This window comes from Hyla sarda, chromosome 6 (genome assembly GCF_029499605.1).
Source record: "Hyla sarda isolate aHylSar1 chromosome 6, aHylSar1.hap1, whole genome shotgun sequence".
Lineage (NCBI taxonomy): Eukaryota > Metazoa > Chordata > Amphibia > Anura > Hylidae > Hyla > Hyla sarda.
In genome coordinates, this window is record NC_079194.1 from 151,441,939 (window position 1) to 151,469,384 (window position 27,446).

The 27,446-nt window shown below is 42.1% G+C and overlaps 1 protein-coding gene across 6 annotated transcripts in view; it reads left to right on the forward strand.

Annotated features, from left to right (window-relative positions):
• BANP (BTG3 associated nuclear protein) overlaps nt 1-27,446 on the forward strand; it is a 710,387-nt gene that overhangs the window by 588,282 nt on the left and 94,659 nt on the right. The window contains exon 15 of one of the 6 annotated variants that reach the window (XR_008845087.1): nt 21,257-21,333. The exons of the other annotated variants lie outside the window; for them this stretch is intronic. The gene's annotated coding sequence lies outside the window, so the exon portion shown is untranslated. The remainder of the gene's footprint in view (nt 1-21,256; nt 21,334-27,446) is intronic. 6 annotated transcript variants of the gene reach the window in all.

Consider the following 27,446-nt stretch of genomic DNA (forward strand, 5'->3'; position numbering starts at 1 on the left):
CCCCGGATAACCCATTAAAAGAATTCATGTGTGCATGTATGTTGATGCCCCTCCCATTCTTCAATAGAAATCCCTGAGTCACTTAATAAAAGAATCACATGAATTATAATGAGAAAAACACCACATAAAACCTGTTTAGGCTAATACACACTATTTTGGGAAAAAAGCCACAAAAACCGCTATATGGTGGAGAAAAAGCATGGGGTGTTTTGCTTTCAGGTCAAAAATGACAAAACAAATGTATGTCTTGTAGCATTAATCAATTACTATTTACCGGTTGACATCTCTCATTTACTGGTCACAAGATGTCACCGGATTGCTCTGTACTTGTCTCTAAGCCTATTTTGGGACATCCGATGTCATTCATCATGTGACAGAGCTATGTAAGATTCTTCTTGAATTTGGCAAGCTTGGTCATCGAATAACTGACATTCGTCATAGTCGTAAATACTTGAAAGTATTTATTTTGTTCTGTGTACTTTTATCATCTCTCGCACATTCTCCCCTTTCATTTAATCTCTGAGCTCTGACATCTCCTAAAGTATGGCTGGTAGTTCAGTAGAAATTGCCACATATATCATTGTTGAGCCATAAATATGTTGAGATAGATAAAAAAAATTTAAGTTGACGTGTATTATAAATTTGTTGCTTAGAGTATATTCACATGCACAGATATGATTATGCAAATTTCAATGTAGCAAATATGCAGCATCAAATATGCAGCAGATTCTGGGTTTGTAAATACACCCTTAAATGTTAAAAGAAGGCGCTGTTCTCCCGACCACATATCGCTATTTATCAAGTGGAGTCTCGCACTGGAGACAACTGCTATGGGGACAGAAGCTCCATCTCATATGAATAGTGATATGTGGTGGTGAGATCAGCAACCAGCTCAGGCATTTAAGTTTTTGAAAAATGCACAGTGCTGCTCGATAGTCATCGATAGTCATCAATATCACACAAAAATTATCAATGGAAATCAAATTTATCAAGCCATGGAGGTCTGGATTTGAAGTCACACTAAATCAAAGTGGAAAACCACACTATAGGCTGATCCAACTTTGATGTAATGTACTTAAAACAAATCAAAAGGCTCAGTAGTGTGTGTAGCCTCCACGTGCCCGTTTGACCTCCCTACAACACCTGGGAATGCTCCTGATGAGGTGGCGGATGGTCTCCTGAGGGATGTCCTCATTAATGCCTTCCTCTTGTAGGAACTGCTGACACACTGTAACACTCACGTTTCAGAAGACAGGAACTCCGGTGGATATGGATCCGCTGGACCTGTGTGGCAGATGACTCGGACCGTACCAGGTAGCAGAGTCTAAGGTGCCACTGGTTTTCACCAGAGCCCGCCGCAAAGCGGGATGGACTTGCTGCGGTAGGCGGCACCCAGGCCGCTACCCCTGGCACAGCTCGACCACACAGGCGGCTGAGGAGATGTGAGGCACAGGAGAGATTAGGCAGCTCGTAGTCAGGATAGCAGAAGGTCAAGGCAGGCGGCAAAGTAGCATAGTCAGGACGTAGCAGGAGGTCAGTAGGCAGGTGGCAGAGGAGCAAGGCCAAGTAACAGAGCAAAGGATCAGATACACGGTAAGGCAACTCTCAGGAATGCTTTCTCTCAAGCACAAGGCAACAAAGATCCAGCAGGGAAGTGAGGAGGGTGGAGGAATTTATCAATGAGTCACAGGTGAATTACACTAATGAGCGCACTGGCCCTTTAAATCTTAAAGGGGTACTCCGGTGAAAACCTTTTTTCTTTTAAATCAACTGGTGGCAGAAAGTTAAACATATTTATAAATTACTTCTATTAAAAAATCTTAATCCTTCCAGTACTTATTAGCTGCTGAATGCTACAGAGGAAATTCCTTTATTTTTGGAACACTGATGACATCACGAGCACAGTGCTCTCTGCTGACATCTCTGTCCATTTTAGCAACCATGCATAGCAGTTTTATGCTAAGGGCAGCATGGTGGCTTAGTGGTTAGCATTACTGCCTTGCAGTGCTGGGGACTTGGGTTCAAATCCCACTAAGGACAACAATAAATAGAGCGTTATTATTATTATAATAACCTCAGCAGAGAGAACTGTGCTCGTGATGTCATCAGAGAGCATTCCAAAAAGAAAAGAATTTCCTCTGTAGTATTCAGCAGCTAATAAGTACAGGAAGGATTAAGATTTTTTAATAGAAGTAATTTATAAATATGTTTAACTTTCTGCCACCAGTTGATTTAAAAGAAAAAAGGTTTTCACTGGAGTACCCCTTTAAAGCTCTGGCGTGCGTGCGCCCTAGGGGACGGGGACACGAGTGCCGGAGCAGAGATGCACAGGCTGGGGCAGGAGACCATGCAGGTAATGGGACCATGCACTCACGGCCAGCGTGTGCGGCCGGAGCGCATAACGTAACACACACTCCAGACGCATTAGGTCTAGGATTGTCTTGCATTAGGAGGAACCCATGGCCAACCAGACCAGCATATTGTCTCACAAGGGGTCTGAAGATCTCATCTAGGTACCTAATGGCAGTCAGGCTACCTCTGGCAAGCACATGGAGGGCTGTGTGGCCCCCCGAAGAAATGTCACCGCACACCATTACTAACCCACCGCCAAACCGGTCATGCTGGAAGATGTTGCAGGCAACAGAACATTCTCCACGGCGTCTCCAGACTCTGTGACGTCTGTCACATGAGCTCAGTGTGAACCTGCTTTCATCTGTGAGGAGCACAGGGCGCCAGTGGCAAATTTGCCAATCTTGGTGTTCTCTGGTAAATGCCAAACGTCCTGCACGGTGTAAGGCTGTAAGCACAACCCCACCTGTGGATGTCTGGCCCTCATACCACCCACATGGAGTCTGTTTCTGACCGTTTGAGTGGACCCATGCACATTTGTGGCCTGCTGGAGGTCATTTTCAGGGCTCTGGACGTGCTCCTCCTTGCACAAAGGCAGAGGTAGCAGTCCTGCTGCTGGGTTGTTGCCCTCCTACGGCCTCCTACACATCTCCTGATGTACTAGCCTGTCTTCTAGTAGCGCCTCCATGCTCTGGACACTATGCTGAAAGACACAGCAAACCTTCTTTCCACAGCTCGCATTGATGTGCCATCCTGGATGAGCTGCACTACCTGAGCCACTTGTGTGGGTTGTAGACTCCGTCTCATGCTACCACTAGAGTGAAAGCACCACCAGCATTCAAAACATCAGCCAGGAAGCATAGGAACTGAGAAGTGGTCCGTGGTCACTACCTGCAGAACCACTCTTTTATTGGGGGTGTCTTGCTAATTGCCTATAATTTCCACCTGTTGTCTGTTCCATTTGCACAACAGCATGTGAAATTGATTGTCAATCAGTGTTGCTTCCTGAGTGGACAGTTTGATTTCACAGAAGTGTGATTGACTTGGAGTTACATTGTGTTGTTTAAATGTTCCCTTTGTTTTTTTGAGCAGTGTGTGTATGTATATATATATACATATATTTGTGGTCGTGGCTTACATTACCGTAACAAACCCACCTAACTACCACTTAAGCTAACTAAGCAGCTTGAATTGTACCTTAGCCTATGCACTCTCACATTATCTACATGTAGCGCTAGTGTATCTCCGGCTCTCCCATAGAGATGCATGGAGGGGCGTTTCCTTAATCCTTATAGGACTAACGATACAGGTGACATTCAAATAATTTATTACTCTGGATTCACAGTTTGTGCTTGTTTGGATTTGGCGGACTATAAACATGTCAGATGTTCAAGGTCGATAGGCGGTCTGTCTCCCAACCTTCTCTAATTTCATATGGGATCTTTGTGCCGGTTTGATTTACTTTGTTACAGCATGAAAGTCTTTCCCTTTGCCCCTTTTTGTGTGGATTTGATGTCAGATAAGCTGTGAAAGAAATGGCCATCCCTGAGTTTCCTAATGAGCTGTTTGGGAATAGTCTTCTGACCTCCTCTCTAGACACATTGCTATGTGGCCAGCTGGATCCCAGGGCTGCAGCTATTCACAAGCTTCTCTGTCTGGCCTTGAATTTAGTTGGATGTTTTTTCTGCTTTAATAATAAAAAAATAAAAAATAAAAATGACTTTCTTTAAAAATCATGATAATATGAATTGGGTCTCACAGTGCAGGTGTTTATTTGTAGTATTGTTTCAGTGCAAAACTGTGTTTTTTTTTTTTTTTAACTATATGTGATTATAGTTTTTGCCACACATTTGTTAAATGCAGTTATTTTGATTTCCTCTACCTCTACTGAACTTGCAGTTATTAAAAAAAAAAAAAAAAAACTGTACAATTGATGTAAAACATAAAGAATATTATTTTAATGAGGTATATACCAAATACTTGGTGTGATTTTGAATTAGCCATTTACCTCTATGGAAAAGGGCCTTGCTACAGTTTGGAAAACACAAAGCCACAACTGTTTAGCATGCAGCTTCTGCTACAAGACTCTACCTATAAAGCATTGTTAGGATAAAAGCACACAGAGTAACTGGCAGCATAGAACAAAAAATATGCCCATGTAAGCTGTTAGATTGTTAACAGGCACATCATTTTGAAGGTAAAATGCTTTTTCTTCTGCAAAATCACATAGCTATTGGCCAAATTGTGGTGTAAGGGTGCTCTTACACACAGCACTACTGGCTGTGGCTACCACATGCATTCTTTAATTGCAGGCAGGACCTGAACTTGCTACTTTAGGGTATGTTCACACATACATAATCCACTGCAGAATTCAGCATGCGGTATCGTTTTTGCAGTGAATAATGTACGTGTGAATGTACCCTAAATCAGTAGAAAGTCCAGGTGGAGCACTAATGGCCACGGCTAGCACATGCTACTCGCCTATAATTGTGGGCTGCACTTGCCACTGTTTAAAGTGACAAGTCCAGGTCCCGCCTGCCATTAAGGAATACACATTGTAGCCCCAGCCGATAGCACTTCTGATAAGAGCACCCTTAAACAGCAGTTTACCTGCAAAATTGTGTGGCTATTACCTAGCTACAGGAGAACTCCAGCCAAAATAAATTACCTTTTATATAGCTGCACATGCTAAAGTTGTATTACTTTGTTATGTACAAGTGTAATAATTGCTGAGCACATACCCTGTTTCTCTCAGCTTTTCCTAGATAGATAGATATGACTTAGATATAGATATGAGATAGATAGATAGATAGATAGATAGATAGGCAAATAACAGTCCAGGGTGAGCGGCACATCAGTCAGAGTAGAAGGTGGGGTGCAAGCAGTATTGTAGCCCAGGTCAACAGGTATCCACAAAAACAGAGGTGAACTGCAGTACAAAAATGGGGTTAAAGGGGTTATCCACCATAAGGTTATTTTAGTACGTACCTGGCAGGCAGTAATGGACATGCTTAGGAAGGATCTGCGCTTGTCTTGGGGCTAAACTGATCTGTGGGTTCTTTGTTGTATGCAATGGAGGCAGCTGCTGTAGTATGAGCCAAGATTTCTCTCTTCTCCATTGGGAAAAACAAAGAATTTGCATTGGCGGCAGTATCCCCTTACAGACATTAGCAGCAGCCCCCTGTAGACATTAGTAGCAGCCTTCCTGTAGAACCCGTCCCCCTCTTGTAGACAGCGCCCCCCCTGTAGACATTAGTAGCAGCCCCCCTGTAGACCGCAGCCCCTCCCTTGTAAACAGCAGGCTGCAGGGCCCCCCTTGTAGACGGCAGACCCCCCCCTTTAGACAGCAGAGGCCCCCTTTAGGCATTAGTAGCAGGCCCCCTGTAGACAGCAGCCCCCACCCTTGTAGATAGCTCACCTGCGGCTGTCCTCTGGGTGCTGCCGCTCCGCTGCCCCATTCTCCTGTCCTCATCATAGTGTTCTATGGAGGAGCATGTGACATACAGCTTGTGACATACACATCACTCTTCTTCCTCCGTAGCGTTACGCTAGACGCAGTGATGGAGGTGGAGTGATGTGTGTCATATGCTCCTCCATGGAACGACATGATGCAGATGCGAGAACGGGGCAGCGGAGCGGCAGTAGGAATCTGATTTGGTATCGGGGACATTGAACGAGTCCGCAATACCATGGAAATGGCTAGTATCGGCCCCGATACTAGTATTGGTATCGAGACATCCCTACCAACAAGCGATCGCTCCAACCATTGAAGCAGACATCAGCTGACTAGTAAGTCTGGTCTCGGCCTTGCAACCTGGGAAAAATCTGAGCAAACAGTCATTTTTTATGCTGTTGACAATAAATATTTGGGTCAAATTGGAGAAGAATTGTGAGAAAACCGTCACACACAGGTACAGACACTATATTATTAACTACACTAACTTTACAGCCCCAGCAGCGGTCAAATAAAATAAATTCTTGAAATACGCCTTTAACCCCTTAACGACAATGGACGTAAATGTACGTCATGGTGACATGGTACTTAACGCACCATGACGTACATTTAGGCGCCGTCATGCCCGGCAGGTCCCGGCTGCTATCAGCAGCCAGGGACCCGCCGGTAATGGTGGACATCCACGATCGCGCCGATGTCCGCCATTAACCCCTCTGAAGCCGTGATCAATACAGATCACGGCATCTGCAGCAGTGCGGTACTTTGCACGGATGATCGGATTGCCTGCAGCGGGGATCCAATCATCCAGCATGGCGGCCGGAGATCCCCTCACCTGGCTCCGGCCGTCTCCCGGGGTCTTCTGCTCTGGTCTGAGATCGGGCAGACCAGAGCAGAAGATCACCGATAATACTGAGCAGTGCTGTGTCCTATACATAGCACTGCACAGTATTAGCAATCAACTGATTGCAATGAATAGTCCCCTATGAGGACATTAAAAAGTGTAAAAAAAAGGAAAAAAAATGTAAAAAAAAAAAAAATTTGAAAAATCCCCTCCCCCAATAACAAAGTAAAACGTCTGTTTTTCCCATTTTACCTCCAAAAAAGCGTTAAAAAAAATTAATACACATATTTGGTATCGCCGCGTGCGTAAATGTCTGAATTATTAAAATATATTGTTAATCATCCCGTACGGTGAACGGCATAAACGTAAAAAACTTTGACAAAAAAGCTGCAATTTTGGACTTTTTTTTAAAACATTTTATTCCAATAAAAAGTAAAGCCTAAGCAAAAGTGATACTGATAAAATCAGATCAGATCAGTGATACTGATAAAATCAGATCATGGCGCAAAAAATGAGCCCTCATATCGACCCATGTACGGAAAAATGAGAAAGTTATAGGTAGTCAAAATAGGGCAATTTCAAACATACTAATTTTGTTAAAGTGGTTTGAGATTTTTTTTAAGCGGTACAATTATAGAAAAGCATATAACATGGGTATCATTTTAATTGAATTGACCCACATAATAAAGAAAACATGTCATTTTTACCGGAAAGTGTACAGCGTGAAAACAAAACCTTCCAAAATTTGCTAAATTGCGGTTTTCTTTTCAATTTTCCCTCATAAATAATATTTGTTTGGTTGCGCTGTACATTTTATGGTAAAATAAGTTATGTAATTACGAAGTACAATTGGTGACGCAAAAAACAAGCCCTCATATGGGTCTGTGGATGGAAATCTAAGAGAGTTATGATTTTTAGAAGGGGAGGAGGAAAAAACTGGTCCTTAAGGCCAAAATGGGCCCGGTCCTTAAAGGGGTAAGTAAAGTAGCTTTATTCCGTTCCAAGATAGCAACGTTTCAGCTGCCCATGCGGTCTTATTCAAGCACGAAAAAGGCCACATGGGCAGCTAAAAAGTAGCTATTTGGAATGGAATAAAGCTACTCGACTTCACCCCATTTTTGTATTGCAGTTCACCTCTGTTTTTGTAGATAGATAGATATGAGATAGATAGATAGTTATGAGATAGATAGATAGACATGAGATATAACACCATTGACCCAGGGACAAGACCCTGGGTCACTAATACCCTTCTAAATCCCACCCCCCTAAAACTTAACTTTTATTAAAGTCACAGTAATAATAATAGTGATATGGTGATCAACTAAATTAAAATAAACCTCCTTGTGTGTATATAACTATATAATTGGTGAACTATGAGCTGGTTGCTTCCTAGTAGTTAGTCATAGCCAGTGATCTGCAGTCTCACTGGTTAATAAGACACAAGGGAGGTTTTAATAAAAACTGAATATGCCCCCTCTACATGTTTCGTTGCAGCAGCAACGTCTTCAGGAGGGAAATGGGCATCAACCTGTGTTGTCAACTCCCCAGCTATTTATGGACCAGACCCTCATGCTGACACCGCCCCAGACATCATCATTAGTAGCATGCGCTATTTAGAATACTAACAGAATAATCCTAAGTGCCGTCCGATATCCTGTGCGCCTGCGCTAAGATAGGAACGAGCCGAGCGGTAATGCGCATGCGCCGACTCGAAAACGAAAGTAAACAAAGACACGCTGATGAACGTAGGTGAAAGCGCCAGGAGGCGTGCACGGATGAGGTACGAGGTAAGCCCTGATCTGATTGGTGGTACTGTAGAGGTGTCATCAACGGCAGGTGTGTATGACAACTTGACAGGATTAGCGAATACTGATTGGTCAGAATGATGTCTCGGGCGGTGTCAGCATGAGGGTCTGGTCCATAAATAGCTGGGGAGTTGACAACACAGGTTGATGCCCATTTCCCTCCTGAAGACGTTGCTGCTGCAACGAAACATGTAGAGGGGGCATATTCAGTTTTTATCAAAACCTCCCTTGTGTCTTATTAACCAGTGAGACTGCAGATCACTGGCTATGACTAACTACTAGGAAGCAACCAGCTCATAGTTCACCAATTATATAGTTATATACACACAAGGAGGTTTATTTTAATTTAGTTGATCACCATATCATTATTATTATTATTGTGACTTAAATAAAAGTTAAGTTTTAGGGGGGTGGGATTAAGAAGGGTATTAGTGACCCAGGGTCTTGTCCCTGGGTCAATGGTGTTATGTTTAATTGACCCTAACCCATTCCGGGGTAAATAATTGTTGTTTAGATATGAGATATGTAGATAGATATGAGATAGATAGATAGATAGATATGAGATAGATAGATAGATATGAGGTAGATAGATATAAGATAGATATGAAATTCGTAGATAGATAATGAGATTTATATTAGATAGATAGCTATGAGATAGATAGATAAATATGAGATAGATAGAAAGATATGAGATAGATAGATAGATAGATAGATAGATAGATAAGGCCTATAGCCAGTCCTGGCGTCTAGTGAGTAGGGGCCCTTTGGGAGTGAGAGAGATAGATAAATAGATATGAGAAAGACAGATGATTAGATATAGATAGAAAATTGTTTTACAAATAGGTTGCCTCCAGCTGTTGCAAAACAACAACTCCCAGCATGCTCACACAGCCAAATGCATGCTGGGAGTTGTAGTTTTGCAATAGCTGGAGGCAGCCTGGTTGAGGAACAAAGAAATGGAGGTAAGTAGAGGCACCATCTCATTGTTTCTCAACCAGGTTGCCTCCAGTTATTGCAAAACTACAACTCCCAGCATGCCCACACAGCCAAAGGTATGCTGGGAGTTGTAGTTTTGCAACAGCTTAAGGCACCCTGGTTGAGAAACAATGAGATTGGGGTAAATAGGCACTTTATTATTGTTTCTCAGCCAGGGTGCTTTCAGCTGTTGCATAAGATAGTGCCTATTCACCTTCCACTAATCCCCAAATTGCAACCCCTCTCCCCAGAAAGTTACTTGCTTTGATGGGCAGGACCCAGCTGGGAGCATGGGAGGTCTTTCTCATCTCAGTAGCCACTTGGTCTCAGGATCGTTGGTGGAGAACAGGAAGCACAAAGCATGTGCCTGCTCCACCAGTAGTGTGAGGGGAGGGGCCGCTCTCTGCTCTCCTCTCCTGTCCTCCTACCAGTCAGTCAGTGCAGCAGCGGCCCCTGCGCTGATATTACTGGGCCTGCATGCCGCAGATTTAAAAAAAATATTTCTCTGGCAGCGGCGGGCCCCCTCTGTCCACCCCTGGGAGCAAGACACCGCTTTAAACAGCGGTCTCCTGCTTCTGTGGTGGGGCTGCAGGGGGGTGCAGCTGGGGCCTGGGCCTCCTGGGAGCTCAGGCCGCTTACTGGATTACTGGTTGTACCCCCCTTATGGCGGCCCTGGCTCTGTGCCACAGTATACGTCTGCATCCAGTTCTCAGCGGGATGTCAGTGGATGCTTGTGGCAGCAAATGAAAACACAGTATGAACCTAGCGAAACAGAAAGATTTGCTTTCTGGACCAACCATTGGCTTTCTTTGACTTACAACTATTAATGCTAAATACTGACTGAAATGCTGCTATGTGAAAGTGACCTAAAATGTAAACCTTACCCAATGTGTAGGGAGACAGGGAAGGGTAGGCTACACATTCCCACCCTCTAAATAACAAACTATTGATGTATTGGGGTCTCTGATCCTCAGCCACATACAGGACTAGATCCATCCATATGTTCTGCTCGTAATGGGCGATTTATGATATCAAGAAAATTTCAGTGTGATGAAGATTTGTTATTAGTGAAAACAGCTTTTTATCTGGGCTCTGTAACCTCTTATTCTTTGGAAACAGTGTCTCAGGGTAACATTGTTGTGGCTTATGTTTCTGGCAGTCTACGCATGGACATATGGAGGAAGTTAACCAATTAACCCTGTCATTGTCAGCAGAGCCAGGATCACCAAAATGCACAAATTCCCACCTGAAGATTAATTGGGATGCCAGCTAGCCCAGCATTTGTACGACAATGATGATGCCATATACTGTTGATGACAGCACCACATATTTCTAGTTATGTATCACCCAGATTTAGTCTGTACTGCCATATTATAGTGTAGACTAATAATTATATTTAATGGGGGATATTTATCAATAGGTGTCCGTGTGCAGCCACTTCACAGCCTTTTTCCTGTCTTTTTGGCTTGAGTGCACAAAATTTATCAAAATGTCACTTTTCTGAGGTAAGGCAGAAGTGGTAGGAATTTATTTGTTTGTTTTTTTGCCTATTATTTTTACACCTTTTTAAAAAAAGGTTGCAGTTAATAAATCTTGTCCACTGCATAGTCAAGATTGAAGCACTGCATCTCACCTTCACTTCTGCCGAAGTAATCTATTTTACATTTGCGCAATATTTGTGCACAAAATGAACTGCACAAAAATGTTGTGCCAAATTACAGTAAAAAAAAAAAACAATGATAAATCTCCCCCAATGTGTGTGTTTTTAAAACAGCATGATTCCTTAAATGGGTTGTTTGGTGGAATTTATTATTTTACATTGTTTCCCAGACTGCCTAGAAGCATAAAACTTTAACATAAAATAATTTACATGTCCGTTTTATTAATATAAATAGCATCAGAGACTCCTCTTTTTGTTGTAGTCAGCAACTCAAGCAGCTATTCTCAGTGGTGCCACTCCTTTTGTAAATAGTTTCTTTCCATTTTCCACAATCTGGGGATCTGGTGATTGTGCCCCCCTGTCCTAATTCTTCACCGAATAGTTTTTGCTTAGCTTAGTGTACTTAAAGGAGTACTCCACAGGAAAACGTTTTTTTTTTTTAATCAATCAACTGGAGTCAGAAAATTAAACAGATTTGTAAATTACTTCTGTTAAAACATCTTAATCCTTCCAGTACTTATCAGCTGCTGTGTGCTCCACAGGAAGTTCTTTTCTTTTTAAATGTATTTTCTGTCTGACCACAGTGCTCTCTGCTGACACCTCTGTCTGTCTCAGGAACTGTCAAGAGCAGGGTAGGTTTGCTATGGGGATTTGCTCCTGCTCTTGACAGTTCCTGAGACAGACAGACAGGTGTCAGCAGAGAGCACTGTGGTCAGACAGAAAATACATTTAAAAAGAAAAGAACTTCCTGTGGAGCATACAGCAGCTGATAAAGAGCTCATACTCCTAGCTAGTGTTTGAACTGTATCTTGTATTTCTGGCATATATGACCTATTGACTTTGCTCTCTGACTCCTATCCTGTTTCTGCGACTTGGCATTTCTGTTATATTTTGGTACTGACTCGGTGTGTGGACTGTGGCTTATTTTGTATGTATGTTTAGTAATTATTTCTGTTAATGTGTGTGTTTCCATAGAGTGTCCCGACCTCCGACTGTATTATAGTTTATTTTGTTGATGTTTAAATCCCTGCACTTATTCAGGAAGGGACTGTCACCAAGGTTGTGGACCCATCACTTAGGGCAGGTAAGTAAGTAGGCAGGGCAAGCGGGAGCTATTGAGTTTAAGGCTTCACTCTTCCCTTCCCAGATGTGACAGGCACCAGTTGATTTAACCCCTTCATGACCCAGGCCATTTTCACCTTCAGGACCTGGGCATTTTTTGAATCTGACCACTGTTATTTTAAACATTAATAACTCTGGGATGCTTTAACTTATCATTCGGATTCCGAGAATGTTTTTTCGTGACATATTCTACTTTATGTTATTGGTAAAATTTCACTGATATTTGCATCCTTTCTTGGTAAAAAATCTAAAAATTTCATGAAAATTTTGCATTTTTCTAACTTTGAAAGTCTCTGCTTGTAAGGAAAATGGATATTCCAAATAAATTACATATTGATTCACATATACAACATGTCTACTTTATGTTTGCATCATAAAGTTGACATGTTTTTACTTTTGGAAGACACCAGAGGGCTTCAAAGTTCCGCAGCAATTTTCCAATTTTTCACAAGATTTTCAAAATTGTACTTTTTCAGGGACCAGTTCAGGTTGGAAGTGGATTTTAAGGGTCTTTATGTTAGAAATACATTATAAATTACCCCATTATAAAAACTGCAGCCCCCCAAAGTATTCAAAATGACACTCAGTAAGTGTTTTAACCCTTTAGGTGTTTCACAGGAATAGCAGCAAAGTGAAGGAGAAAATTCTAAATCTTCATTTTTTACACTCGCATGTTCTTGTAGACCCAATTTTTGAATTTTTACAAGGGGTAAAAGGAGAGAAATCTAAAATTTGTAACCCAATTTCTCTCGAGTAAGGAAATACCTCATATGTGTATGTCAAGTGTTCGGCGGGCGCAGTAGAGGGCTCAGAAGGGAAGGAGCGACAATGGGATTTTGGAGAGTGAGTTTTTCTGAAAAGGTTTTTGGGGGGCATGTCACATTTGGGAAGCCCCTATGGTGCAAGAATAGTGGACCCCCCCACATGTGACCCCATTTTGGAAGCTACACCCCTCATGGAATTTAATAAGGGGTGCAGTGAGCATTTACACCCCACTGGCGTTTGACAGATATTTGAAACAGTGGACTGTGCAAATGAAAAATTTTATTTTTCATTTTCACAGACCACTGTTCCAAAAATCTATCATACACCAGTGGGGTGTAAATGCTCACTGCACCCCTTATTAAATTCCATGAGGGGTGTAGTTTCCAAAATGGAGTCACATATGGATATTTATTGTTTTGCGTTTATGTCAGAACCGCTGTAACAATCAGCCACCCCTGTGCAAATCACCTCAAATGTACATGGTGCACTCTCCCTTCTGAGCTTTGTTGTGCGCCCCCAGAGCACTTTGCGCCCACATATGGGGTATCTCCGTAGTCGGGAGAAATTGCATTACAAATTTTGAGGGTCTTTTTTCCCTTTTACCTCTTGTGAAAATGAAAAGTATAGGACAACACCAGCATGTCAGTGTAAAAAATTTAATTTTTATACACTAAGATGCTGGTGTAGACCTCAACTTCACCTTTTCATAAGGGGTTAAAGAAGAAAAAGCCCCCCAAAATTTGTAAGGCAATTTCTCCCGAGTACGGAGATACCCCATATGTGACCCAAAACTGTTGCCCTGAAATACGACAGGGCTCCAAAGTGAGAGAGCGCCATGCGCATTTGTGACCTAAATTAGGGATTTGCATAGGGGTATTCTATGCCAATGATTCCCAAACAGGGTGCCTCCAGCTGTTGCAAAACTCCCAGCATGCCTGGACAGTCAATTGCTGTCCGGCAATACTGGGAGTTGTTGTTTTGCAACAGCTGGAGGCTCTGTTTTGGAAAGAGTAGCGTACCAGACATTTTTCATCTTTTTTCGGGAGGGGGGCTGTGTAGGGGTATATGTATATGTAGTGTTTTTTACTTTTTATTTTAGGTTAGTGTAAGTGTAGTGTAGTGTTTTTAGGGTACAATCACATGGGCAGAGGTTCACAGCAAGTTTGCCGCTGGGAGTTTGAGCTGCAGCGCAAAATTTGCGCCATCTCAAACTTGCAGCACTCATTGTAAACCTCCGCCCATGTGAGTGTACCCTGTACATTCACATTGGGGGGAGGGGGCAAACATCCAGCTGTTGCAAACTCCGAGCATGCCCTTTGGCTGTCCGTGCATGCTGGGAGTTGTAGTTTTGCAACAGCTGGAGGCATACTGGTTTGGAAACACTAAGTTAAGTAATAAACTTTCAAGTGTTTTGCAACCAAACTTAGTGTTTCCAAACCAGTGTGCCTCCAGCTGTTGCAAAACTACAACTCCCAGCATGCATGGTCTGTCAGTGCATGCTGGGAGTTATAGTTTTGCAACAATTGCAACAGCTGGAGGCACTGAGGTAGGAAACGGACAATGTTTCCCAACTAGTGTGCCTCCAGTTGTTGCAAAACTACAACTCCCAGCATGCCCAGACTGCCCAAGCATGCTGGAAGTTGTAGTTCGGCAATATCTGAAGGATCTGATGTTGCCGAACTACAACTTCCAGCATGCTTGGGCAGTCTGGTATGCTGGGAGTTGTAGTTTTGCAACATCTGGAGGTCCACAGTTTGGAGACCACTGTATAATAGTCTCCAATCTGTGCTCTTCCAGATGTTACAGAACTACAACTCCCAGCATGCCTGTACAGACTGAGCATGCTGAGATTTGTAGTTTAGCAACATCTGGAAGAGCACAGATTGGAGACCATTATACAGTGGTCTCCAAACTGTGGACCTCCAGATGTTGCAAAACTTCAACTCCCAGCATGCACAGAAAGCCAAAGGCTGTCTGGGCATGCTTGGAGTTGCAGTTTTGAAACTCCCAGAGGCAGCAGTGAGATCGCTTTACGGCGATCTCACTGCTGCCAATAAAGATGCCGCCCTGCTGCCGGAAACTCACCGCAGGGACGCACCACCGCCGGGACCACCTGGAGGACGACGCTCGCGCCAGGACCGCTCGGGACACCGCATGGCCGGGTAAGTGACGCCGGGGGATGGGTAAGGGACACTTAGCAGAGCGGTGTGTCCCGATCCCCATGATCCGGACTCACACACCGCGCTGCTAAGTATTCTCATAGCGAAACGCTGCTATCAGCTAGTCAGATTTGACTAGCTGATAGCAGCGATCGCTGGGGGGGGGGGGGGGGGGGGGATGAAACCCCCCGTGGTCGCATGGTAAGATGGCTGGCTATCAGTGATAACCACCATCTTACCGGGCGCTGCGGGGTGCCGCGAGTAGCGGCAAAAATGTTCATGACGTACCTGTATGTCATTGGTCGGGAAGGGGTTAAAAAAATTGTTTTTCACCGGAGTACCCCTTTAATTATTGTCCACAAGAAAGAGTGCAACATTGTTATAGTATCTAGGGATCCGTGCCATAATTCTTTAATAACCACAATGTTCTCTTCTTTAGATACAATTACTTGAGTGTCTTTGTTGTTTAAGTCTGCAATTTAGGATCCAAAGACCAGAATAAATTAAACTGAAATTGTGCGTATTATGCTGCAGGTTTGCTGCAGTGGATTTTGCTGCCCATTAGTTAAATTAACCCTAATTCACCCACTTCTGCAAGGGTGGGGATTTTTGTCTAAAGTTCCATGCAAGTCTGTGGGACTTCCAGTAGCTTACTCCATGATCTCTGATCTGCATCTCCTGGTGGCTTTGTCGGTCCAGCTTGCAAGCTACACCTTTCCTACAAGCTGCATCCCTCTCATGAGCCATGCTCGTTCTATTTTCACCCCAATTTTTTGTTTAAGCTCAAGGCCAAAAACATAATTTTTGCCTGCTTTACCCACATTACAGGTCCTTCAACCACAAATTTTTCATCATAGCTCAGTCTCACCTTTCTCCACAAGCTCTGCATCTCCAGATGAATGTGCCGATCTGACTACGCCCCCTCCCACAAGCCACAGGAAGATCAGGCAACTCTAGGTACTTTGCTTGCGTAAACTAAATTATTGAACACAACTTGAAATTTGCTGAATCAAATATGCAGCAGATCCTGTGTATGAAAACACCCTAAGGGTCATTTCACACATCCTTATTTTTTCTGCAGATTTTGAAGTCAATGAGCAGCAAATCTGTAGCAAAAATAAGAACATGTGAACCGACCCTCCAGTGTCCACTCCTGTGTTGTCTTAGTTGTATGCTTTGGATCATTATCTTATTGGACGCTAAACCTTTGGCTCAGTTTGGATCAGGTTTTCCTCAGGAATAACTCTGTGCTTTGCTTGATTTAGATTTCCCTCAACCTTGATCATTGTCCCTGTCCCAGCCACTGAAAATCACCCCCCAGCATGATGCTGCCACCATTATGCTTCACTGTAGAGATGGTTTGGGCAGGGGATGAACAATGTCTAGTTTCCCTCAGACATGACACTTAAATTTGACACCAAAAAGTTAAATCTTGGTTTCACCAGAACAAAAAAATCCTATTTCTTAAAGCCCAAGAGTACTTAAGGGGCTTTTTTAGACCAGGTTTACACACCATGATGTGTGCCTCTGAGGCACGAACATGTTGAGAAACTGTCAAAATTACATGCCAGTGTATCTGTGATCAGACAGGCCAAGGCCCCATTAATTAATCAGTTTTGTCTCACACTGAAAATTACTGCAAGCCACGTTTCCTAGTTGGATTTAAAACCTGCATATGTTTGGGAAATTACCCAAACTTAGTCACTAGCTGACTACTTTCACATCATTTAAATGAATGGAGCCCGTGCATGCCAAACTACGAATACATCAGCATGTCATTTTGACAGTTTTCCAGTGTATCCATTCCTCAGAAGCACAAATCGTGATGTGAATGAGGCCTTAACCCCTTAACGACAAAGGACATAACATACATTTAAGTCCTATGCATAACCGCGAGCATCAGAGCGATGCTCACGACATGCACGGCAGGTCGTGCGGATGTCCGCCATTAACCCCTCAGATGCCGTGATCAATACAGATCACGGCATCTGCAGCATCGCTGTACTTTGAATGGATGATCGAATCGCCCGCAGCGCTGCCGTGGCAATCCGATCATCCAGCATGGCGGCCGGAGGTCCCCTCACCTGGCTCCGGCCGTCTCCCGGGGTCTTCTGCTCTGGTCTGCGATCGAGCAGACCAGAGCAGAAGATGACCGATAATGCTGATCAGTGCTATGTCCTATACATAGCACTGAACAGTATTAGCAATCGAATGATTGCTATAAATAATCCCCAATGGGGACATAAAAAGTGTAAAAATAAAAATAAAAAAAAGTAAAAAATAAAAGTAAAAAAATGTGAAAAACCCCTCCCTCAATAAAAACGTAAATTGTCCCATTTTCTCTATTTCACCCCCAAAAAGTGTAAAAAATAATATTTTATATACATATTTGGTATCACTGCGTGCGTAAATGTAAGTATTAAAATAAAATGTTAATGATACCGTACGGTGAACGGCGTGAATGTAAAAAAAAGAAAAAAGTCCAAAATAGCTGCTTTTTTTTTTATAACATTTTATTCCAAAAAAAATGAATCAAAAAAGGATTAAAAGTTGTGTATAAGCAAATATGGTATCAATAAAAAGTACAGATCATGGCGCAAAAAATTAGCCCTCATACCGCCGCTTATACGGAAAAATGAAAAAGTTATAGGTCTTGAAAATAGGGGGATTTTAAACTTACTAATTTGGTTAAACAGTTTGCGATTTTTTTTAAGCGCAACAGTAATAGAAAAGTATATTTTCATGGGTATAATTTTAATCGTATTGACCCAAGGAATAAAGAACACGTCATTTTTACCGTAAATTGTACGGCGTAAAAACTAAATCTTCAAAAATTAGCAAAATTGCAGTTTTCTTTTTAATTTCCTCACACATATAGTATTTTTTTGGTTGCGTCATACATTTTATGGTAAAGTGAGTGATGGCATTACAACGGACAACTGGTCACGCAAAAAAACAAGCCCTCATACTAGTCTGTGGATGAAATTATAAAAGAGTTATGATATTTTGAAGGCGAGGAGGAAAAAAGGAAAACGTAAAAATAAAATTGTCTGCGTCCTTAATGCCCAAATGGGCTTTGTCCTTAAGGGGTTAAAGGGGTACTCAGCCCCTAGACATCTTATTCCCGATCTGCGATCTCTCTACTGCTTCGCTCCATGCCTGATGATTGGCAATGCTGCTGCATGTTTCAGAGAAAGTAGAGTTGTTCTGTTCAATCTGACCACAGTGCTCTCTGCTGAAACCTCTGTCCGTGTCAGGAACTGTTCAGAGTAGAAGCAAATCCCCATAGCAAACCTCACCTGCTTTGGAAAGTTCCTGATACGGACAGAGGTGTCAACAGAGAGCCCTGTGGACAGAAAAGAACAACAACAAAGAACTCCACTTCCTCTGGAGCATACAGCAACTGATAAGTACTGGAAGGATTAAGATTTTTTTATAGAAGTAATATATATATATATATATATATATATATATATATAATTTTTATTATTATTTTTTTTCCCACTGTAGTACCCCTTTAACCTTCTGGAACTGTGCAGAGGACAACTTGCCAAGTTGCCCATAGCAAAAATGAAAGAAGCAAGCTGATTGGTTGCTATGAGCAACTAAGCAAGTATTTCTCTGCACAGTTAGAAACTTTCAGTGTATCACAATTTTTTGTCCTATTCTCCAGATCTGTGCAAATACTGGAAAAATGACCGTGGAGAGGCGCTGCTGTATCCAAGTGAAGTAGATTAAGTAAACCCAGACCAGAAAAGCAGGATGTTAGATCACTGGAGGGTTTATTGAAATTTAAATAACAAACCGAGATTACGCGTTTCGGGGGAGCCACCCCCTTATTCAGATCAGTATGCCAGAGTATCTGAACATGCAGGTATTTATACAGGTACAAACAGGTGGACAAATTAAGATGGGAGGAGCCAGGTACAAACACAACAGAAGTCACCGCGATATGTAGTATAAAAAAACAAAAGTAGAAATAAAATGTAGGCTTATAAATACACATGAAGACGTGTGACATGAAGCAATATATTAATTGACAAAATACTAAAAAAAAAAAAAGTGCAAAAGGCAGAGCATTTTTTGTGTGACATGATAGTTGTGTCACATGATAATCATTTGCTCCATACGAAAACATTCTTCAAACCGGTTGATAGCAATAGCTATTTGAGCTTTGACAGCGGTCATTTAAAAAATGGCTTTGTAATGTACCATGTGGACAATTTAAAGGGGTTATCCAGGAAAAAACTTTTTTTATATATCAACTGGCTCCAGAAAGTTATACAGATTTGTAAATTACTTCTATTAAAAAATCTTAATCCTTTCAGTACTTATGAGCTTCTGAAGTTACTTATGAGCTGCTGAAGTTGAGTTGTTCTTTTCTGTCTAAGTGCTCTCTGATGACACGTGTCTCGGGAACCGCCCAGTTTAGAAGCAAATTCCCATAGCAAACCTCTTCTAAACTGGGCTGTTCCCGAGACGCGTGTCATCAGAGAGCACTTAGACAGAAAAGAACAACCTTAACTTCAGAAGCTCATAAGTACTGAAAGGATTAATGTTTGTTAATAGAAGTGATTTACAAATCTGTTTAACTTTCTGGAGCCAGTTGATATATATAAAAAAAAAAGTTTTTTCCTGGATAACCACTTTAAGAGGATCAGGAGGAATTGCACTAGAAAGGGGGATTTCATCTCTCAAAGTAATATACTCAAAGCCTGTTTTAAAGTCAACGGCTCCCCCGGTCTCTGCTACATTCCTCCTACAACAAGGCCATTTCTCTCACACAAGATGAGTGCCTTCTCCCAAAAACTCACCCTTCAGAATCCACTATAGAGCGTTCAACCAATTTCATTACAACATTCAGTAGAGAAAATAAAGACATTAGGAGAATTCTGACCAAACATCGGTCTATTCTGTTAAAAGATCCATACCTGGGTAAAATTCTACCTCCTAATTTCACAGGAGTCGCAATTTGGTAGCTCCGAGTAAACTAAAATCTAAACCGCAGAAGCCTAATCCCACTAACTTTTTAAATATAACTGGATGTTTCCGCTGTGGACTCCCACGCTGCAAATGCTGCTTGCACATGATACCTAAATGCAAATCATTCTCCTCTACGGTTACTGGTGAAACGTTCCAGATCAAATCAACACTTAATTTTGGTTCCCATATACCTCTCACAATGTCCTTGTAACCTACAATACGTGGAGAGAACCATACGTTGTTTCAGAGAAAGGATGAATAAATATTGTAGTAATACAGCGCATGGTTTCACGCCATATGTTTGAATGCCATGATGGTGATTTCAATCTCATCCGAGCCATTCCTATCAAGCAGATTGCTAAAGCTGTAAATTGGAAGTTTGTTACATTAAGAAAAAGTGAGAAATTTTGGATTCACACCCTCTGTACATTATCCCCCGGTGGGCTAAATGAAATGATTGAATGCAATTTCTAGCAATCTGTAACGGCTGTCCCCATGCATTCAGCACATGTCTTTTCTAACTATTGCTATTATTATCGATTTATTTATTTATCTATTTATTTATATATTGAGGTATACTCAGTCAATGATTTTTAACAATTTAATTTTGTGTACAAATAGTGCTGCCATCTTTGTGACCGTTATTATCAATTGTGATACTCAGATCTGTAATACTTTTGTTATCAATATTTTGTATATGGGCCATGACACCTTTTGTTTGATTTTTAATATATTCTTTACGAGTATGCGTGCATACATATAGACATCAATTTTTCTTCTGTATATTTTCATTCAATTAATGTGTGGTGTCCCGGTACAGGACCTTGTCCTGTTCCTGCTTTAAGTCCCCTCCGGAGAAGTCCCTGCATTTCATAGGGCTCGCCTGCAGGACTTTACCCCTTACTCATCAGTTCCTGCCTCATATAAATTCATTTTAAGTGCATTGTACATATTGTTCAGTATGTATAAAGGTTGTACAAATGTATAGGACCTTCCTGGATCATGTGATACTGTCATGTGATGTACCCAGAGTTCCCTGAATACAGGACCTACTGGCTTAGCAACCAATGGGATTAGTCCAGCCCCCCTAGTTTATGAGGGGCTATAGTCTCTAAATTCAATCTCTTATCTCCTGGATTTCAGCCAAGAACAATCGGCATATACTACTAAATTCATCTCATCTAGACCAAAGTCTCAGGAACCTGCAGCCACTAAAAAACGTGAGTTACCAAGCTCTATCTACAATTCCTAGTGACTACTATTCAACTCAAGCATATAATTAGTAGCACAGTGGCCTGCATAAATCTCAATCCTAGATCCGCAGCTGTTGCATGGTAGCTCTGTGTGCCCAATTGTAGTATCGGATATCCCTCTGTAGAGATCCGCTGCTACGAGCCAATACTCAGACCCAGGTTTTGAAAAATCTCCCCTCTGGTGTGAAACTAACCTGATGCCTGTCAACACCTGTGATTCACAAATTGTAGCCTTTATTTTATTGGCATTAGCCCATGTGTTTTGAGAAAGACACTGCATAATCTTGAAATGCATTTGTTTTATGGCTTTAATAAACCAGTTTTATATAAATTTATTTAATTACTGGCGTGATTGGCGCCGACGAGACCCGGACATTTACACTGGAATCGATAGACTGCAGCTTTTATTTAATGTTAGTCTACAGAGACCTTGGTCAATAGCAAAGAAGGAGAATACCAGGTAAATCCTGCACTTCTACATTCAAACTATGTACTAACAACATTCTCACTTCCTCACTTCCGTTATCTTTTCAAGACTATGATGCTGCAAAGTTTTCCAGGTTAAAAATATGCTGCCAGTTCTGTTCGTATAAAACTGTCCTAGGTAAAACATTCCTTCTCAGCATAGCAACAACCAAAAATGTGTGGCGGGATGCAAAGCTTAGGAAGAAGTCAATTACAGGAAGCCATTGCCAAAAAGAGCAGACAAAATTTCTTATAGCTATATATGCTGGTGAATGGGTTAAAAATAGGAGCTGTGCAATGGATTGTGAACCAGGTGGGTTCTACTAAATCAAGGAAGTAGTGGGATATGCTGGGATGCATTATATTTTGCTAATTTTGACAGATTTCTTCTCTTTTCAGTAATTACAAATTATCTCACAAGTGTCAAACAAACTCATATCAGGCTGTAATATTGCTGTACAAAGCACATCATGAAGGACAACAGGGTCAGCTGACCATACAGTTATAAAAACATTCAAGATTTAACCCCTTAAGGACCCAGCCAATTTTCACTGTAGGCCACGGCCATTTTTTGCACATCTGACCACTGTCACTTTAAACATTAATAATTCTGGGATGCTTTTACCTTTCATTCTGATTCCGAGATTGTTTTTTCGTGACATATTCTACTTTATGTTAGTGGTAAAATTTTGTCAATACTTGCATAATTTCTTGGTGAAAAATGTTTTTACTTTTGGAAGACATCAGAGGGCTTCAAAGTATAGCAGCAATTTTCCACAAAATTTTCAAAATCTAAATTTTTCAGGGACCAGTTCTGTTTTGAAGTGGATTTGAAGGGCCTTCTTATTAGAAATACCCCACAAATGACCCCATTATAAAAACTGCACCCCTCAAAGTATTCAAAATGACATTCAGAAGGTTTGTTAACCCTTTAGGTGTTTCACAGAAATAGCAGCAAATTGAAGGGGAAAATTCAAAATCTTAATTTTTTACACTCGCATGTTCTTGTAGACCCAGTTATTGAATTTTTACAAGGGGTAAAAGGAGAGAAATCTTCCTAAAATGTGTAACCCAATTTCTCTCGAGTTAGAAAATACCTTATATGTGTATGCCAAGTGTACTATTTTGGAAACTACACCCCTCAAGGCACGTAACAAGGGGTCCAGTGAGCTTTGACAACTTTTCGTTATTTTTTCACTAAAATGCTATTCTTCCCTCAAATTTTAAATTTTTACAAGGGGTAATAGGACAAAATGCCCCCCAAAATTTGAAACCCCATCTCTTCTGAGTATGGAAATACCCCATGTGTGGACGTCAAGTGCTCTGCTGGCGCACTACAATGCTCAGAAGAGAAGGGGTGCCATTGAGCTTTTGGGAAAAAATTGTTTGGAATGGAAGTCAGGGACCATGTGCGTTTACTAAGCCCCCCGTGGTGCCAGAACAGTGGACCCACCCACATGTGACCCTATTTTGGAAACTACACCCCTCACAGAATTTAATAAGGGGTGCAGTGAGTATTTACACCCCACTGGCGTTTGACAGATCTTTGGAACAGTGGGCTGTGCAAATGAAAAATTACATTTTTCATTTTCACGGACCACTGTTCCAAAAATCTGCCAGACCCCTGTGGGGCGTAAATGCTCACTGTACCCCTTATTACATTACGTGAGGGGTGTAGTTTCCACATTGGGGTCACATGTGGGTATTTATTTTTTTGCGTTTATGTCAGAACCGCTGTAAAATCGGCCACCCCTGTGCAAATCACCAATTTAGGCCTCAAATGTGCATGGTGCGCTCTCACTCTTGAGCCTTGTTGTGCGCCCACATAGCATTTTATGCCCACATATGGGGTATTTCTGTACTCAGGAGAAATTGCGCTACAAATTTTGGGGGTCTTTCTTTTCCTTTTAACGCTTGTGAAAATAAAAAGTATGGGGCAACACCAGCATGTTAGTGTAAAATGTTTTAATTTTTTTACACTAACAAGCTGGTGTAGACCCCAACTTTTTCTTTTCATAAGGGGTAAAAGGAGAAAAAGCCCCCTAAAATTTGTAGTGCAATTTCTCCCGAGTACGGAGATACCCCATATGTGGCCCTAAACTGTTTCCTTGAAATACGACAGGGCTCCGAAGTGAAAGAGCTCCATGCACATTTAAGGACTAAATTAGGGATTGCATAGGGGTGGACATAGGGGTATTCTACGCCAGTGATTCCCAAACAGGGTGCCTCCAGCTGTTTCTAAATTCCCAGCATGCCTGGACAGTCAGTGGCTGTCCGGAAATGCTGGGAGTTGTTGTTTTGCAACAGCTGGAGGCTCCAATTTGGAAACACTGCCATGCAATACGTTTTTCATTTTTATTGGGGGGGGACAATGTAAGGGGGTGTATATGTAGTGTTTTACTCTTTATTATGTGTTAGTGTAGTGTAGTGTTTTTAGGGTACATTCGCACTAGTGTGTTACGGTGAGTTTCCCGCTAGGAGTTTGTGCTGCGGTGAAAAATTGCCGCAGCCCAAACTTGAAGCAGGAAACTTACTGTAAGCCTGCCCGTGTAAATGTACCCTGTACGTTCACACGGGGGAGCAAACCTCCAGCTGTTTCAAAACTACAACACCCAGCATGTACTGACAGACCATGCATGCTGGGAGTTGTACTTTTGCAACAGCTAGAGACACACTGGTTGGAAAACCTTCAGTTAGGTTCTGTTACCTAACTCAGTACTTTCCAACCAGTGTGCCTCCAGCTGTTGCAAAATGTGAAATGTAGTTATGCAATAGCTGGAGGTACGCAACTACAACTCCCAGTATGCCGAGACAGCTGTTTGGACATGCTGGGATTTGCAGTTTTGCAACATCTGGAGGGCTACAGTTTTAGAGAACACTGCAAGGTGATCTCCAAACTGTGGTCCTCCAGCTGTTGCAAAACTACAAATTCCAGCATGTCCTGACAGCAAACAGTTGTTTGGGCATGCTAGGAGTTGTAGTTTTGCAACATCTGGAGGGCTACGGTTAGAGACCACTGTATAATGGTCTCAAACTGTACCCTCCAGATGTTGCTAGGCAACTAACTGGCTTCCGTCGGATCCTGCCGCACGTCATCACCGCCCGCCGATCTCCGTCGCCGGCAGCCTCTGTCGCCCGCCCGTATCGGTAAGTGGATCTTGTAGGTGGGCAGGACGGGGAAAACGAAAGTTAACCCCCCCTGCCCCGGATCTGCTATTGGTGGTCGCGTCTAGACCACCAATAGCAGGGATAGGAGGGGTGGCACCCCTGCCACCTCGCTCCTATGCCTTCAGGGGGATCGTGGGTGTCTTAGACAACCGCAATCCCCCTTATATACCGGGTCACTATAGACCCGTAATGACCCGGAATCGCGCAAATCGCAAGTGTGAATTCACTTGCGATTTGCCGCGATCGCCGACATGGGGAGGTCTGATGACCCCCCTGGGCATTTGCACAGGATGCCTGCTGAATGATTTCAGCAGGCATCCCGGTCCGATCCCCGCCCGGTGCGCAGCGGGGGCCGGAATTCTCCATGACGTACGCGTACGTCCTGGGTCCTTAAGTACAGACTACTGTCCGTGCTGATATGGATCCTGTCTGTTGGTTGTGCCGGCGTGTGACTACACTCCGGCACCACCAACAGACAGGATCCATATCGGCACGCTCCTACAGCACCACCAGCGAAGTGTGACATTTTATTGGACCTGAGGAAGGCATCAGAAGTATGCCGAAACGCGTTGTCCATCTTTGTCCATCTTTACCTGAATAAAATCAATTGATATCCTGTGCCGGTCTGTACTCTCGATTCTTGACGCCACACAAGCAGCGCCTCCACCAAACCGCCTTTTTCCTTTGCATTATCTATACTGGTTACCTTTGGTTCAACCAGTGGCAGTCATGAGTGTGGCAGCGCATTTACCTCTACCCTATTCCTAATAGAATACAGTGCTGTTGGTTCGTGGTCACCCTACAGAAAACCACCTTAAGGTCAGTATATCACTTGGGTGTGGTGGAGGGCACACACCTTTTTGATATACATTACAAGGGAGCGCCCCCTGTTTTGTCTCTTTGTTTCTCTTTCCTACTATTTCACAGAAGTGTGATTGACTTGGAGTTACATTGTGTTGTTTAAGTGTTTCCTTAATTTTTTTGAGCAGTGCATATAGATTATCTCCCGAACTTCCGAAAGCAGAGATGCAGGAAATTCTTGACTCTACTTTTTCATAGCAGTGATACTGAAAACAGCCATACAACACACATTCTACTTATAATTGCTGCAGGAAAATAACATTGGACGTTAAGTGGAAGCCTGGAAAATTCTAACTCAATTACAGCAGCTATCACAAATATGTGTATTTAGTCAAATTCAATTACATCTGGTATTTGGCTCGTTGTTTTGTGTTCTCAGACATATTAATTGATTCAGTCTGGCCCTCACCTTTTCATGATGACAAATGATGGGATGGCCCATAGCAGGAAAAACCTCTGGGTAGCATCATTGTCTGCTAAATCATACCTGAAATTTAGAGATGAGTAGGGATCTTTTATGTGATTATTCTGCACTCACATCTTTACTTAGATGTATATAACATATATAGAGGTATACTAGCTGTATAAGTTTGTAAAATTTCACTAATGTCACTAGTCTTATCTATATGGAATAGCATCCGGTCTCAATGTACAGTAAATCATGTTATGGCTTAGGATACAGCTTGTGTTTGGTCAATAGCTGAAATACCAGTGTTATGCCATCATAATTTAATGTGTTACATGAGAATCCTACCATCTGCATTTCCAGCCTTCTCTATTGCTCTGCCATTTATAGCTTTTAATTTCAGTCATACTTATTGCATTCATTTGGTGGAAACTCCACATAATTCCATAGAATCTTTTGTGAATAGTGTTTTTTTTTTTTTTTTTTTTTTTTTTTTGTGGAGACCATAAGCTGGCATAGGGATTTTTATAGACCAGGAATTGCCTCTTATTCCATTAGATTGTTCTATTCTTTCCAGTTCTCAGATACAGTCAGGTCCATAAATATTGGGACATCAACACTATTCTAACATGTTTGGCTCTATACACCACCACAGTGGATTTGAAATGAAAAAAACAAGATGTGCTTTAACTGCAGACTGTCAGCTTTAATTTGAGGGTATTTACATCCAAATCAGGTGAACAGTGTAGGAATACAACAGTTTGCATATGTGCCTCCCACTTGTTAAGGGGCCAAAAGTAATAGGACAATTGGCTTCTCAGCTCTTCCATGGCCAGGTGTATGTTATTCTCTCGTTATCCAAATTACAATGAGCAGATAAAAGGTCCAGAGTTCAAGTGTGCTATTAGCTTTTAAAATATGTTGCTGTCAACTCTCAAGATGAGATCAAAAGAGCTGTCGCTATCAATGAAGCAAGCCATCATTAGGCTGAAAAAACAAAACTAACCCATCAGAGAGATAGCCAAAACATTAGGCATGGCCAAAACAACTGTTTTGAACATTCTTAAAAAGAAGGAATGCACCAGTGAGGTCAGCAACACCAAAAGACCCGTAACACCAATGAAAACAACTGTGGTGGAAGAAAACCCTTTACAACAGTTGGCCAGATCAAGAACACTCT